Below are 14,986 nucleotides of genomic sequence, written 5' to 3'. Positions count from 1 at the left end.
CGATTAACTCCAAAACATGTGAATTCGGAACAAAAAAAACCTCTCTTAACTTCGAAAATCAATTTTCAATGGTAAAGTTTTTGTTTCGTGAAGGCCGTTTACTACGTAAATTCATCAAAGATTTGTGGCGACATTAGATAAAGAGGCTTTAAACAAAAAGATAATGCGTGAATGGTGCAGACATTTCAGAGACGCGTATTGAAGTGTTGAAGGCGAGCGTGGATGTGACCAGATGTCGGGAGCTCAAGGACAAAAACGCATTGCGGTAATCGAGTGGGTTTTTTACGAAAGCAGAGCTTGTAGTTTAGCGACTCTGTCAGCTAAGGTGCGTACCGTCTTATAACCTGCATTATAACCCAAGTACTGAAATCGCGTAAACTGAACAAAAACGGGTCTTCCATAAATTGATCTCAGGCTAATTGAAAATGCATGTCACGTATTTTATAAGCAATTCACGGAACTTCAATAAAGAGGAAAATCGCCTGGAGCTTTGTCATCCTAGACGAGACTCGGTTCAATCTCTACAGCTAACCGGAGAAGGACCAGGCGACAGAATTATATCGCTCTGAAGAAAAATCAGTGTCGAATGCGTTTGGAGATAAGATTATGCTAGTTCTTGTAATGGTCATTAGGGGCACCCGTGTATGTATGAGGTACTCGACAATGAAACAATTTTTGCAGCCCAATATCTCAGATCTTCAAGAGACTCATATATCGTAAGCACAACAATCAAAAGCACGTAATTTAGTTACTTGATGACAACGCCAGGCCTCGTCTCTATGCCTCTATTATTTCCTGGATTGTGCAATGCGGAATCTAAGGTTCGTTTCACCCCGGTTATTTCCCTAATCTAAATTCATGTAATTACGAAGCTTCCCATGCCCGAAAAAAAGCAACTATTAGGTAAGTATATTATTTACTTAAATTACCATAAACAGGGAACACGCGCATGCGAATGGTACGGAACTGCTCAGAAGCCGTCAGGCCGCAAAATGTGTAAAATGTGTTAGAATACCTCTCACACATTAAAAATAATTATGGTAGTTCAATAAGTTCAAAAGTTACTCAATTTCGAAGTTTGTAGATTCGTCTGCATCCAGCCGTCAGAATATATATATATATATATATATATTTTTTTTTTTTTCGTACTCGCAGCGGAATGATTGCCAATCAAGCCGTAAATCATTGCTTTCAGGAACTGCCTATAAACGGAACATGTGTGATGACTGTTCTGAGCTTTTATTTCTGACCCTTTTGCCAATGTTTCACTCTTTGAAAAAATAGCGAGCATGTGCATGTATACGGGCATTATATACATTTCTATGTAAAATTATTAAGGAGAAGGGGTTATCGATCACAAATGATAGTTTCACGAATTAATGGCTTGTCGATTGATTGTTCGTTAGTTAGTGTCGAACTTCAAGACTTTATCAAAGACACATGCCATTCTATTTTGACAAGATTCGGCAGGAACCGATCCTACGACGGAATAGACACTGATTAAATTAGCACATTAATAAAGAAATCAGAAGAGCGTGAATCGAAACGGTAGAGCCAGTTACGTCATGTATCATCACATTAATCACCTATTACCTGCAGTCTTCTGACTAGAAGTGAAGCGACAACATCAATGACAACAATAACACAACATAAATTGATTTGAAAAAACACGGCGTAGTTTGGGTACCTAATGTGCAGCTCCTTGAATATGTTGCCGTAGTAACCATAACTAAGGAGCATACTGCCACGTTAGTTCAGATCATAACGTTGGCAAAAAATTATTACCGAATATCAGTAAGCAGAAAAATAAATCACGAAGGAAAAACAAATAATTAAAAAAAAAATAGGATATTAAGCCATAATGCCATACGTCTAATAAAAACCCATTCCAGGTAGACTGCTAATGAAGGCAAGTCCTTATGCCATACCTAATAGAATGTTATTTCAAGAACTCATTCACACATGAATAATAACTAAAGATCCTGAATAACAAATACAAAAACAACGATGACAGTTTACTTCAATCAGAACTATTATATGTGTGGCTCAAGTATGTGTGATGCAATTGGGCACATGCTACGTGTAGCCATTTATCTTTTTTTATTCACACAAATTGTGTAAAGCACTAACCTCTTCAACCAACAGAGTTCTAGCAGCAGACGTCATATATACAAGTCATAAGAGATTGCTAAGCTATCTTTTCCTTTACAGCCTTTATAGCGATTAAACGTTCGTTGCTTTGCAATAGGTATGTTATACGAGAGTTGACACAAACAATTTTTTGGCATCTTCACTGTTGGTTACTTTTAATTCATTATCATTTGAACGAAATCCATTCTCGCCAATACAGATCTCAGCTCTAGACAGCTATACTGAACGTCCGTGTACATAAAACATTTTTTGCGTAATATCGTAGTGAAATTAGCTACCGCTTACATTCAATCCTTCAGAAATCGATACCTGTACAGTTTAATTAATGCTGATTTTAAAGCATACGTAAACTGCAGAAAGCTGCCTTAAAACTCCGTTGTTACACTTCATCTTCATAATTCATTCGTTTTAGTACAGATAACTCGACTTCGTCGTGCACCTTGCAAACTGATCGGCACTTGATCGTTTTCCTGAACAAGGTTAGATCTGTTAGAATTGCATGTGACAGTCTACCTTTGTTTTTTAAATATTTGCCAATCCTAATCTTGGTCTCCAGCAAACTAAGTGCCTAGGTGCTGTCATATGATTCAAAGAAATACAGAAGATACCTTGCCAGAAGATTTAGTCACCTTCTTGTTTGATCCCGAGAAAATAATCTTTAACGTAGCGACTGTATCGTTATCTATGTCAGCTGAACCAGCATGATTGGAGTAAATATGATTGACATATTGCTTACTTCAAATATAAACAATTAATAGCTCAGTATCAGCTATCAATTTTTGAACGCTTTCTCCTTCAAAGGAAATAACGTATTATTATTACTTGAATCGCACTGAATAAGCTCTCAAATAGAGGTACCGTTGTTACTGAAAATGTGTACTTCTCCATGCTAAATTACTCTGACGTAAACTCAACGAGATTATGTGTTCGCAGATTTACTAATTTTCAAGTACCCGTCGACGTTCTGGGTTGATTTTAAGGTATCAAAGACTTGTTCTATTTTTGCCGTATTGATATAACTTCAGCCACAGAAAACATTAATCATTGTTAATCTCTGGTCAGAAACTAACGTTATTCCTGAATGGGTCAAATAACGTAAAGGCAAGAAGTGATCAGGTACCTAGCGAAATAATTACAGAGAAATGATCTGCTTTCAGAGCACAGAGTTGGTTTATGAAATTATACTGGTTACGCTAATGTTTAGAACGCTGCTCTTTTTCCTTGCAGCTGTTATAACTTGTCATCAACGTATTTCACTGCCCCGCCATAACGCAGCCGCAAACAACGACAACAGCTAACATTTAATGAACAAATTTAGCAACACACATGCTATTACAACACCGACATCTACGGAGGAGCCAGAGTTGCAGTGGAGAAGTAATTTGCCTTTCGATTTCCCCGCATTATGGCTACATAGAGGTAGATAGGAGCGCCGATGGTCAGCGGTGTAGAATCTCGAAACAAAGATCGATTTGTCTGTGTTTCTGAACATATGCGCTTTTAATTATCCCGAAGGACAGCTAACCCGTCGTCACTTTTAGTCGTCTCTGTTCAATGCCACATCGGCACTGGTTCCGCAAATCGACGGTCCTTTTCGGGGACAATGTCACTAGTTCCTCACTGATTCCTTGATATAGTTCAACTAGAATTGATGCAGTCCAAGAAGCCTGTGATTTACAGGGGCAACGATAACAGCAGTATCAAAGGAAACAATAGGAGTGAGGAAATACCATTCACAATAACAAAACGTGCGCACGTTAGCTCTGTGGTTCGACGATCACGTCAACCACTCAAAACGTTAAGCGATCGATCAACGGAGCAGTGGTAGTTGCCGTCGTACGGCAACTCACGGGAGGCGAGCGACGACCCAACGGCGCCAGCCAGTGAATAAAAACAACAACGAGAGCGACAACAGAAGCAGCTGATGTTGCTACAAGATTCGAATGCAAACAGTAAACAGCTCTAAAAATAACTCATTTTTGGATATAATTAAGACGACCTGAATACCTACGTTGTATTTGTTATTGCTACTAGTTTTGCTAGTTTGCTCTCTGGGAAAAGTAGTAGAATAATAATAAAAAATATTACGGATACTAAGTACGTAGGTAGATATTCAAACGCGGTAAACCCGTCTTTTGATCAGCTGAATAATGGCAAGAGCTGACTCGAACGACAAAGTTTGAAAAGGGATAAACCGCTCCATTCACGTCAGTCTAAAACAATTTTACGAACACTTGCCTGCACCCAGTGTCTGTGTTGCTTGAAGGTTAGCGCTATCCTATATAGTTATATATATATTACAAACAAGGCTGGCAATACTTTCTATTTCATATGAGACAAAATAGTGATTCGCTTCTACTACATGTAATAACTTTCTAATCTGTAGGTGTTTTCGGGCAAAACGGACATTACGGCAAATAGCATCAATAGGAACCTAGTTTATGCCCATTCTTCCTTAAAAAAGCATAGCTTTCAAGTTGGAGAAATCTGTATTCATTGGTATTTTTAGTTGAATCGAAATCCCACAAGTCTACTTTCATTTATGTTACAAATACTTCCTCGGTGAGTAAGGTAAATATTTTTTATTTACCTCGCTGTATGAAACTAATCAAGTAATGCGTCAAGCGACGGGGCATCGTTACCGAACGCATATACGTACATCATAGTGACAAAAAGTTCCAGTTGTCGATATCTGAATTGGAGGCCGACTCGCCAATGTCACTATCCTCAGATAAAAGTTGATTACAACGCAGTTGTCACTAAAAACAAAACGATAACCCATGGCCGTTATTTCTGGCTGTCACAGTCATTTAGCAGAGACTACAACGACGAATTAAATAGAGTAAATATAGAATATATTGTACTTTAACTGCCAACGAACGCGGTGAACAGCCAATAACTATCGATGCGACAGTCAAATACTGCGTCTCGGCCGAGCTGCTAACCTTCCCGTCAACTGTTGTTTAATCTGGTTTCGATCAAATTATCGGAAATATAACCTCTCCTTTAAGCTTTTTAGCTGTTGCCCAGCTACAGCCACAATGTCCAGCTATTTGGGTGACAATTGCTCCTCTTTTCTGACTTCTCCATATTGAAGGAAAATGAGGAAGAGAGAACGTGGAAGAATCAAGCTACGTTTAGTCTGTGAGTATCAAAGCAACAAAGCACAGGTAGTGGTTTTACAATTAGTGGCATTATTAGCGTTACGAGGATGTGGCCACCTATAACTGTCACGGCGATAGCTACGCCTACTCTTCTAAACCAACCTCCTACGCTACACCTGTTATTGTAGCTATGACGGTGTCACGGCAATTTTGCCTACAATCAGACTGAAGGTCAAAGAGGCAGACAAATCACAGACAGCAATTGTTTTGTGACCGAGTGCTTGCTTGCCCGCTAAAGCTGACTACGACATCCCAGACGCAATCAGCTGCGTGCCCTGCAGCCGGTGTAGACACGACTGGTGCTACCGCAGCTCTGACGCTGTAGTTGCTGACATCGACGGCGAAAGAGCTCATTCTGTTTTTCTGCTGCCTTGCGTTTTATTATCCTTGCACTTGACGCAGATGCATCGACGCTTTGCTGCGGCTACACCTCCGAACAATTGCAGCATCAAAATGTTCTCTAACCACCCGTCGTCAACATCGACGTTCACAGGGAGCGGGATGAGAACGAAGGAGGACAGATCTTGTTGCTTTTCGACGCTTCTAATGGTCTGTCTCTCGTTAGCCACACAACGGATACCAGTTACAAATCGTTTTACTTCATTATAAACTAATATACAACAACGAATGGGAGGCGTCTGCTCCTTATTGAACCTATATTCGACCGCTCATTCATCATATTGTTATGTTTCTGTACATACTACATTCGATAGACCAAAACGAAAATAGACAAAACGACGCAGTCAGCGCGATTGCTTTAATTACCGCGACGGAGACGAAGCTGCAACATGACTGTTTATTAATATTCTTATTCTCATTATTACTTTAGTAAACGGTACCGGATACGGCGATATCCTAGGTCAATAAGAACAGTTTACACGCAATAACAGTAATAAAATAAACAAATTAGTTATAGTATCAATCAAAATAAGGAAGGCGGCCTGGTACAAACGTGCATAATTTCTAAGTAAGTAAACAGGCCAGACCATAGCTTCAAACTCAGTCTGCTGCGCAAAAACGTAATTCAATTTCCGTTCTGTCCTAACAATGGTGGCCCTCGTGCAATTAATTTGACGTCGGTGTTTGGTTTTGTTTTCCTGTCGATAGTAGTGTACATGTCCTGGTACTCATTTATATTTTTTTGAATAGCTTACTGAGATGATCTGGAAAATACATACACAAACCAGAAAAGAGTACTTAAGCGACAATCAGGAAGTGTTGTGTCTAAGTAGTTAGAATACATTCATGCGTCCGTTTTTAGATCGCATATATGTGATATATTCATCGATTTGTCGGATCGAAATATCTCGGCGAGTTGTAAATAACTTACTCTGTTGTTAGAAACACAGAGTAAATTTTCTCAAAATCTGGCACCCCATGAATATAGTTAATATATATTGTTTTTATTTGACTGGGAAGTTTAATATAAAGAAGGTTTTAACTCGCAGTCCCCAATAGACTTGATCAGGTAGATATGTTTCCTATATCTAAAGCAAATCGAACAACAATAGAAATAACCTTGAAGTTTTTTTAACTGAGATACGACAAATATTTAAAGTAAGCAAACAGAAGTTCTTAGTTGCATCCTGTGTCTTCCTCCCACTGCTCGATTTCAATTTTCGTCGGTCCCAAACTTTTGCTACTTTGGCCGTTTTACGCGCTAAGGTCCTTCGAGTACGCGAGCGGTGTCAGCGTTCCGTTAATTCCAGTACGCGGCATTTTTTATATTAATCATATTCGCAATTGTCACGGATTGATCCGTCACTAACTAACACTGCCGACCGACTAAAAGTAGCTCAGAGTAGGTGAGCCAGAACTAAATACGTTAAGACTAGCAAAGACTTCCACTACCGTTACCGTCTCTAGCAAGCACTCAGCCTGCGAGTACCCTCTCAACCAATAGGCCAGCTTAATCATCTGGCGTTTTTCGCCTCCGTCTGTTGTCGTATGGTGCAACTGCAGCGACAATAACTAAGACAGCCACGGCAGCAGTAGCATCATCAGTAATGCTGAACGAACAACAAGAGCAAAGCAAACCTTGCGGGAGGCCTCCATCCCGAATCCCCATTCGACGTCCCACAAATGAACGCCGGACCACACTGCTGCTTCTGTGCTTATCTGTCCGTCTGCCCGATTGTCTGTATGCTCACTCATTCGCGCGCTACTTCTTAATGACCTCTAACAATGGCCCCAACCTCAATGTTACTAACGTCATCCTGGCACCTCTACGGCACGCTCTAGGAAACGGATGTCAGCTAGCCAGCCGCCTACCGGCTATTAAGCAGGAAGAGCCGCGGCATCGAAGCAATCTGGCCCTGTAGCACCAGTTTCGCTGTCGACACTGCTGTTCCTTGCCTTGTCTTATGTTATACCACTAGTTGTCACGGTTACTGCTTCTAAAACTAAATGTTTCGAGTTTTATACACGCTACTTTAACTAGTAGACATTCCATGAGACGACTGGCTTCCAGCACAAAACAAAAAATGTCCACGCCCGGATTTGAACCCAGACCCACCACCACTATTATAATCACTGTTACTACCACCACGGATGCCGCAACGAGAAAGAAAATGTTCACTAACGACGCTGTCATTATTGCCGTCTTCATCATTATTATTGTGACCTAACTTGCGACTCGTAACGATATTTTGTTGACGTCATGTTTTATTTTGTTGACAATGTGAGGACTCCCCGTAACACGTTACCGTTTGGTCATCTCTATTTATATTGTAGATGTGTGTACATACGAGAACAAACGAAATGGGCATACTTTGTTCTCCATTGCCTGGCCAGTGAAAGCGCGGCACAGGGTCCTGGGTAGCGAATGGCTTAGCTTTGCGCGGTGGGTAGGAAGTCTCCACTACTCTAAGTCAGATTGCACGGCGGCCGCTACTGGTTGGAGGGTCCCTTCAAAGCAGCTTGCCTCACACACTTGGCATCTATGCTGCTGCAGGGCTGTGTTGTGTTTCAAGCCGATGCCCTCACAGTGGCGGCGGTGGCGGAAGCAGCAGCTGCTATGGCAGCGCGATGGTTGGTTGCGGTAGCTATGTAAGTGGCAGAGGCGGCGGATGCCGCGTGGGAGCGGATGGGTTCAGCTTCGCTCCCCTCCGTTTTTCCCTTTCTTTCTCCGCGTCTCTCTTTCTTTCCACCGTTGTGGACTTCGGGAGAAGCTACACCGGATCTTCTCATCCAAGCATCCCACTATCATCGCCTTTCTGCTACTAGCACTGCCAGTAGCAGCAGCGCCAGCAGGGGAAGCTACCCATCCACTGCGGCCGTCGTTGTAGTCGTCGATCCACAAGGGCATGATCGGTCGGCCTCAGCCTCCGCCAAAAACGGCAAGCCCAGGCTAGCCGCTATAGAAGAGACTACAGAGAGGTTAACCCCACGCTATCTGAATTAGCGGCACATGCGCCCCGTCACTGCAGCGCACACAGTTAGTTAGGCAGGCAGACGACAGAATGAAGAGGCACAACGCATAACATGAAACCCACGGCAACAGAAGCTGCCCCACTTTCCCCACAGGAGATAGTACTTCAGCGAGTTGGTGCAAGGAGCACGTCGTCTATATATATATACCGCAACAATGATGACGGTGATGATGCCATGCGACCAGTGCGCTGACGTCCAGTGCGGCCGTTATTTGCCCCAACACATGTGTTTAAAGATATTTTCCAAGTTTAAACGTCACTACGGAAAGTAGTGGGAGCAAATGCGTTTATCTTCAACAACAACAATAAGATGATGTTGAGTGAAATCTGCGGCGTATCGGTGTTTTTTTACTGAAGCCGTTGCTGCCGTCTCTGCTTATAGCAGTGTTCATCTTCAATTTGAATACACAAAAACACTCTTTTTAGAAACAATGCTTATCTCTTCATTTGGCGCGACAAGCCAACCTAAAGCGTTGGGAAAATATAAGTTGTCTGCTTCTTTGGCACCATTGGCCAGAACCATTTTCAACAGCTTTCTTGTTCACTGTTTCACTTTGGAAATACGCACCTTTTGTTGCTTTTGCTGTCGTTAATTAAAAAAAAAAATACTGAGGTCTTTTTTGCAATCAACAGGTAATAACGATGAAGTTAACCACGTATATCCTTGACCTGCTCGTTGTACACCGCGCACTGAAACGCAAAACTACCATAAAACCTGTGATATCACCACAGGACCTGGTTTCTCACTGTTGAAAAAGGCACTATACAGGTAATGTACAATGGCACAGATATACACACGCACGCGCTACGCGTTACACACAATCTTATATCCAGTAGTTACGGAATTTGTTCTTTGCCTGTTTCTAAGGCGGCCTACGACAAACTCAGCGTGAACCCTCACGAAAATGATCAACTGGCCAAGAAGGTTTTTTTTTCCTGGGGATGCAATACCCGTGTTGTCTCATTTCTAGCTGCCCAATTTAGATAGAACGCTATTCATTAGACGTTTTTTTTTTTCGAGACTGCGCCTTTTTCGTCTTTTTCCAGCCTGCCTTGCGTCTCATCCTACATGTATTTGTACTAATCAACGTTATCGTTGGTAGTAATGATTTTCTATGCATAAAGGTGGGCAAAAGCATAGTTCATTTTGCAGCTTTTGACGAGAATTTGGACAGAGAGACTGTCACCAGGCATAGGATACCCACAGAATGAAATAGTACGAACATCTAGTTCAAATGGGTCCGACCTAGGATGTTACTTCAGTACAGCAGGTGTCACAGAAGTTTCGAGACACTGTCGCGATAAATAAACCCAATGCATAGACAGTAGTGAGCTTAGGCTGGGCATTATTGATTAGGTTTACTAGGTGTATGTTCCGGTTTGGTGTACGGCACCTCAAACGCGACTACTCTTGTGGTCGTTGTCACAATTTTTTTCGTTATTTCTAGTAGTGCAAAATGTACCGTATCGAAGCGTAATAATATCGCTCGTCTCATAACATATCCACCGTTTGACGTCGCTCTACTATGGAATCACGATACGGTTCACGATGCACTGCAGCACGCAGACACTCAATCGCTCAGGATTCTGCTGTTAGCAAGACCCATACTATTACCTGGTATCCAGCAGTTGCTCAAGCGACTTCTGTCGATGTTCTTCTGACAGAGTTGGAGCTGAGACCTCTGAACGTGTTGTTGTTGTTGTTGTCGTCGTCGTCGTCGTCGCCGCCGCCGCCGCTGCCACCTAGATTTCGTCGTCGTTGTTCTTGCTGATGCTTTTGTTGGTGTTATCGTCGTTGCCGCCTTGTTTTTAACGTCGTTCAAAACGCGCCTTGTTTTTGGTTGTCGTTGTTATTGCAGCAGTCGGGGCAACTCTCACATGGTCCCCTGCTCAGTTATTCCTCATCCCGCTCGCACTGGGAATCACTACGACTGCCACAGTCGGTACGAACGAGATCTTACGAGCACCACCGCTAGGGCGAAGATATCTCTCCGTTACGGAGGCATTCATCAAAGATGGGTGGATAGACAACTCTTTATCATCTTCGCTTCCCTCGAAGTTGGTCGCCTGGTTCGTTGGGGTCTGTGAGTTGCCTGATGGCTTCGTATCTAATACGCAGGTTCAGTTTCAACAGCATTTAGCTGCTTTGTTTTTGCTAGTCAATAGTAGTAGAAGCAGCAGCAGTAGGAACAGCGAGTCAAACTCTCGCCATCAGTGAGAAAACGCACCGCAACCCGGGTTGGATCGGCCCCAAGCCAGTCAACTTATTGCTCGGCTTTCAATTTAGCTGAACGTACTTTTCTCCGGGTTCAATCATTAGCGCTTAATCTAGTGTAGCTGGCCAGTGGCGCGCTGATTGGTCAGTCGTTGCAGATGCCTTCTTCGTTGTCTAGTTTTCCAGGGCGAATAAATGTAGTCTCTTGGTTGGTTTGCGTGTTACCTTGTTTGCTGCGATGTTCGGCCGTTACTGGAGTAGAAGCGAACACCTTGTTACTCAACTAGCACAAACTATAACAGCAGAACCGCTGTCTTTACAACCAGCACACAACGACGACGCTGACTGTATAGAGAGAGGTGCACAAAGACCCAGCAGAGACGCGACTAAGGGATCAACAGTGGCCGCTGCACCGCGACACTTGGGCCATGGACCACCGCAACATCAGTAGAGGTGGCTCTCCTCTGTCTGTTTCGCTGGCGCTCGCTGCTGCTGCTGCTGGATAGAGGCAGGCAGCAGCCGTCGCCGCAGAGGCAGCAGCGTAGCAGTAGCAGCGCCAGTTGCTCGCGGATGCGATAGCTTCTCTCCCCCATTATAACAACATCAGCACCGTCAACAACGCCATCAGCAGTAGCACAACCCTGGACCTCGGTGTATTCACCTCTATCACACGCCTATGCTCCTTTCCTACTGTACCTCTCTCCACATCAGTGTCCAACCGCGTTGCCCTCTCCCACATCTTCGCTAGCTTCCTTAATAGCGACACATCGCATCCTGTCCTCGGCACGGAGAGGGCATTTTGAACAGCAGATAGGCAACTCACTCGTAGCCATGTCGTCAAATAAGATAGTCAGCAGCGATGTAAATAAATTAAAACAAGCCTCTATATTTCGAGTTTTACGCTCGGTATTGCCGTTAGCCATCCAGCAGATGGCTGGCTCCCAACACGAAACGACCGTGTGTCTGTGACCGGGTTCGAACCTAGACCTTAGGATTAAGCTTGGAACGATACCGCAGACAGGCAGCTTTCCCGTTGAAATGTCATGTTCAGCTACAGGGCTAACGAATGGAACATCTTTCATCATGGGGCATCATCGGTTCCTCTGGCAGACGACCTTACCGATCATATAAATCCCATATGGGAATTGCTTCTCTTTATAGGCTTGACAGTAAGCAAACTAAGGCAAGCAGGTTTTACTTAACGCATTCCGACTAGAATGTGGACTTCCTGTATCCACATTGTTTACTTTTTGTTTCTATAAGTATATTTTATAGAAATATAACGTTATTTCTTTTGTTTGAACTACGCGAGTGTACTTGCAGAAGCGCGAGTCTACAATCCCTGATACAGCCAGTACTGGACCTCAGAGACGAAAAACATTAATTCAATGTGTATCCAATTTATAACATATACGCATATATGTTTTCAACCATTGTTTTTACGTTATTTGTTTGTAGTAGTGAAGCTCCTCGTAAATTCACGAACCGACAGTTAACTCTAAATTACTTTGACTACTATAAAAGTTTGCTAATTTTTCCCTTTTATCTTTATTTAACTATTTTCCCGCTTTTACATTTTATGGAGCCTTCTTGATTATCCGCACTTGTACCACTGCCTTTTTTGTAATTTATTTGATATCAACCTATTCATGAACTTATTTTGAATAATAAAAACGTTTTCCGACGCAGAAATTGTTGTACGGCAACTAGACAGCCAGGTAAATTCTTTCTTTATCCTACCGTCCAGTACCGTCGGCCAGGAGGCCGAAAAGGTACTACCCAGTTCTATGAAACGATTTATGGAATCAAGAGAAGCAGGAAAGATGGCTACTAACACCGTGCTGAATAATTGATAGTGGATGCATAAGCGTCTACATAATACACTTATGCAGTCGTCCAGCGACAGACAAATTCTTTTTTTTTAATCCTGGAAATTGTATATTAATGGGACTACCATTGATGTTTCGTGAGCAGCTGATGTATTGACTATATTGAAAACTTGCAGTTGCGTACAACAATCATTACGAGATATCTCTAATAGAAGTGATGATAGATGTTGTATCATCAAGAAGCGCTATATTTCCGTTTCCAGGCTTGTTCCATGCAAGTTCTAGATGATGAATTCTTATTGGTCGGAGCGAAAAAATACCTGACAACACGATTTTACTCCATTTGAAAATGTTAAACATCACCCCACAACGAACTATAGAAAAAAAGATTGCGTAGATCGTTCTCTGGAAATCGGTTCCGGAAAAGCTATATGATGGACCCCAATGGGAAAGACGGTATGTGAGGGAGCTACTTAGCAGTAACGGCATAAGCTTACAGAACAACGTTAATCCCGTGGCAGCCGATTTGGCTACTGTGAAAGTCAAGTCTAATCCGTTAGTTAGTAAAATTAACAGTAAGAGGCTGTACGACGTACTCACATCGATTTTGATTATATTTGCATACTTCCTTTCAGGATGCAGGAGTCTACTTTCTCATAACCTATTTTCAGAGCATCGTTGACAAACTGATACAGAGACTGGCTTCAGGTAACCATACTACTTGCATCACATCTAAATATCGACTGTTACTCTTGGGTCGCTTCCTTTTAGGAGAAAATGCTTCCTATTGAAACGGCTTGCGTTAGCGGTGTGGGATTGACATACTTCCACGATAGGGTTATCGAGTTCAATTGAAGCTGGCACATTTTATCTATTGCCATGACTCACATTTCTCTCAGTCTCGCTCCATTCAGTCCTTTCAAGAAGGGAACACATCGAAATTCAAGTTACTTCAATGTATATGCATATGTGTATTAAACAGTGAGACCCTCGATGCGAATAGAAAAATAAGCATATTGTTTAATGATGCTTTTAAATATAGACTTGGCTGGCTCTGCCCATTCCGTTGCATATATACACATGCAGGCATACCTACTAAGTTAAGTTGTACTCTTAGATCATTTACTTGTTTTAATTTTTCTGTAAAAGCAACATCATATGCTTAAAATTCAAAATTCTATATAGATGCATCTTATCCTGACCTATATAGTCTCTAAGGTTGTCGTGTAGTAAAATTCATCTTAACAATGTTTATAAAGCGTAACCTGGTTTTAGGTTATTTTCAAAGGAGTAAGTGCCGGTCAGGCGGAATTATAATGGAAAAACAAGGCATTACTGTTCAACAAAAAAAATTCCACGTAGTTTATTGCATAAAATCCAGTAATGCGAATTGGATTCATTTTCTAATTTGCGTACATCTAGAAAAAAAACTAAAGATTGATAGTATTAACATTTTAAGTCAACGTGTAACTGGGCAAAAGAGTGGAGTGGGCCGTATAATCTCAGTCCCAAATAGCTTCGTCTTTCCTTGTAAATATATATATATTTAGGACGAGAGCCCGCTCACTGATGGCAGTTCCAATCAAGCTGTAGTCGCCTTATATCTAGAAAATGAGTTGAAGATTTGTGGGACCACTGGATACTGTTTTCGCTGCAAAGTTGGGAACAAAAAATTGTCGGGACGCACACTAAGCTTAACAAATGCTGCATTTATCGTTTTGGCCAATATTCTTGATCTAGCCACTTATCGGCCTTCAGAAAAATTCTTCCAACGGCAGGCAATAGCAATAAGTGTATCAGTGACGGATCAGTTGTCTGTATATCTAGAACCTAGAGGAGGAGGATACACAGAAAAGTCATCTCCAAGATCATAAGCTTTTGACGTGCACACCAATTGCAATCCATCTATTAAATTATTTATTCGTGTTTTGACTATTTTCTCAGTGAGTTTTTTGTTAACACATTTATTGTCACCTATGTAAAAACACAACGTTGTACTACACACTAAGCACAAACTTTATATTTTGATGAAATAAAAAACTATCTTTTTCGAAGGAAATATTGAATTTATACGAATACGTTACTCGAAGCTGTTTAGCGAATTTGAATATATCCGCCAGTAAATGAGAGTGAATTCATTTTTAAGATGTACCACTTCGCAGCTTGTCGTATATTTTTGAGCCACTCCAACAGCAA

At 41.9% G+C, this 14,986-nt stretch overlaps 1 long non-coding RNA gene across 1 annotated transcript in view; it reads right to left on the bottom strand.

Moving 5' to 3' along the window:
* LOC111269737 (uncharacterized) overlaps positions 1 to 11,445 on the bottom strand; it is a 32,830-nt gene extending 21,385 nt beyond the window's left edge. Inside the window, exon 1 of the long non-coding RNA XR_015314683.1 lies at positions 10,362 to 11,445. This is a non-coding gene — a long non-coding RNA (uncharacterized LOC111269737). The remainder of the gene's footprint in view (positions 1 to 10,361) is intronic.
* Between the last annotated feature and the right edge of the window lie 3,541 nt (positions 11,446 to 14,986).

The sequence above is a fragment of the Varroa jacobsoni genome, unplaced genomic scaffold, assembly GCF_002532875.2.
Source record: "Varroa jacobsoni isolate VJ856 unplaced genomic scaffold, vjacob_1.0 scaffold_1409, whole genome shotgun sequence".
Lineage (NCBI taxonomy): Eukaryota > Metazoa > Arthropoda > Arachnida > Mesostigmata > Varroidae > Varroa > Varroa jacobsoni.
The sequence above is the reverse complement of the archived record's forward strand: the minus strand, read 5'-3'. Positions and strand labels throughout refer to the sequence as shown.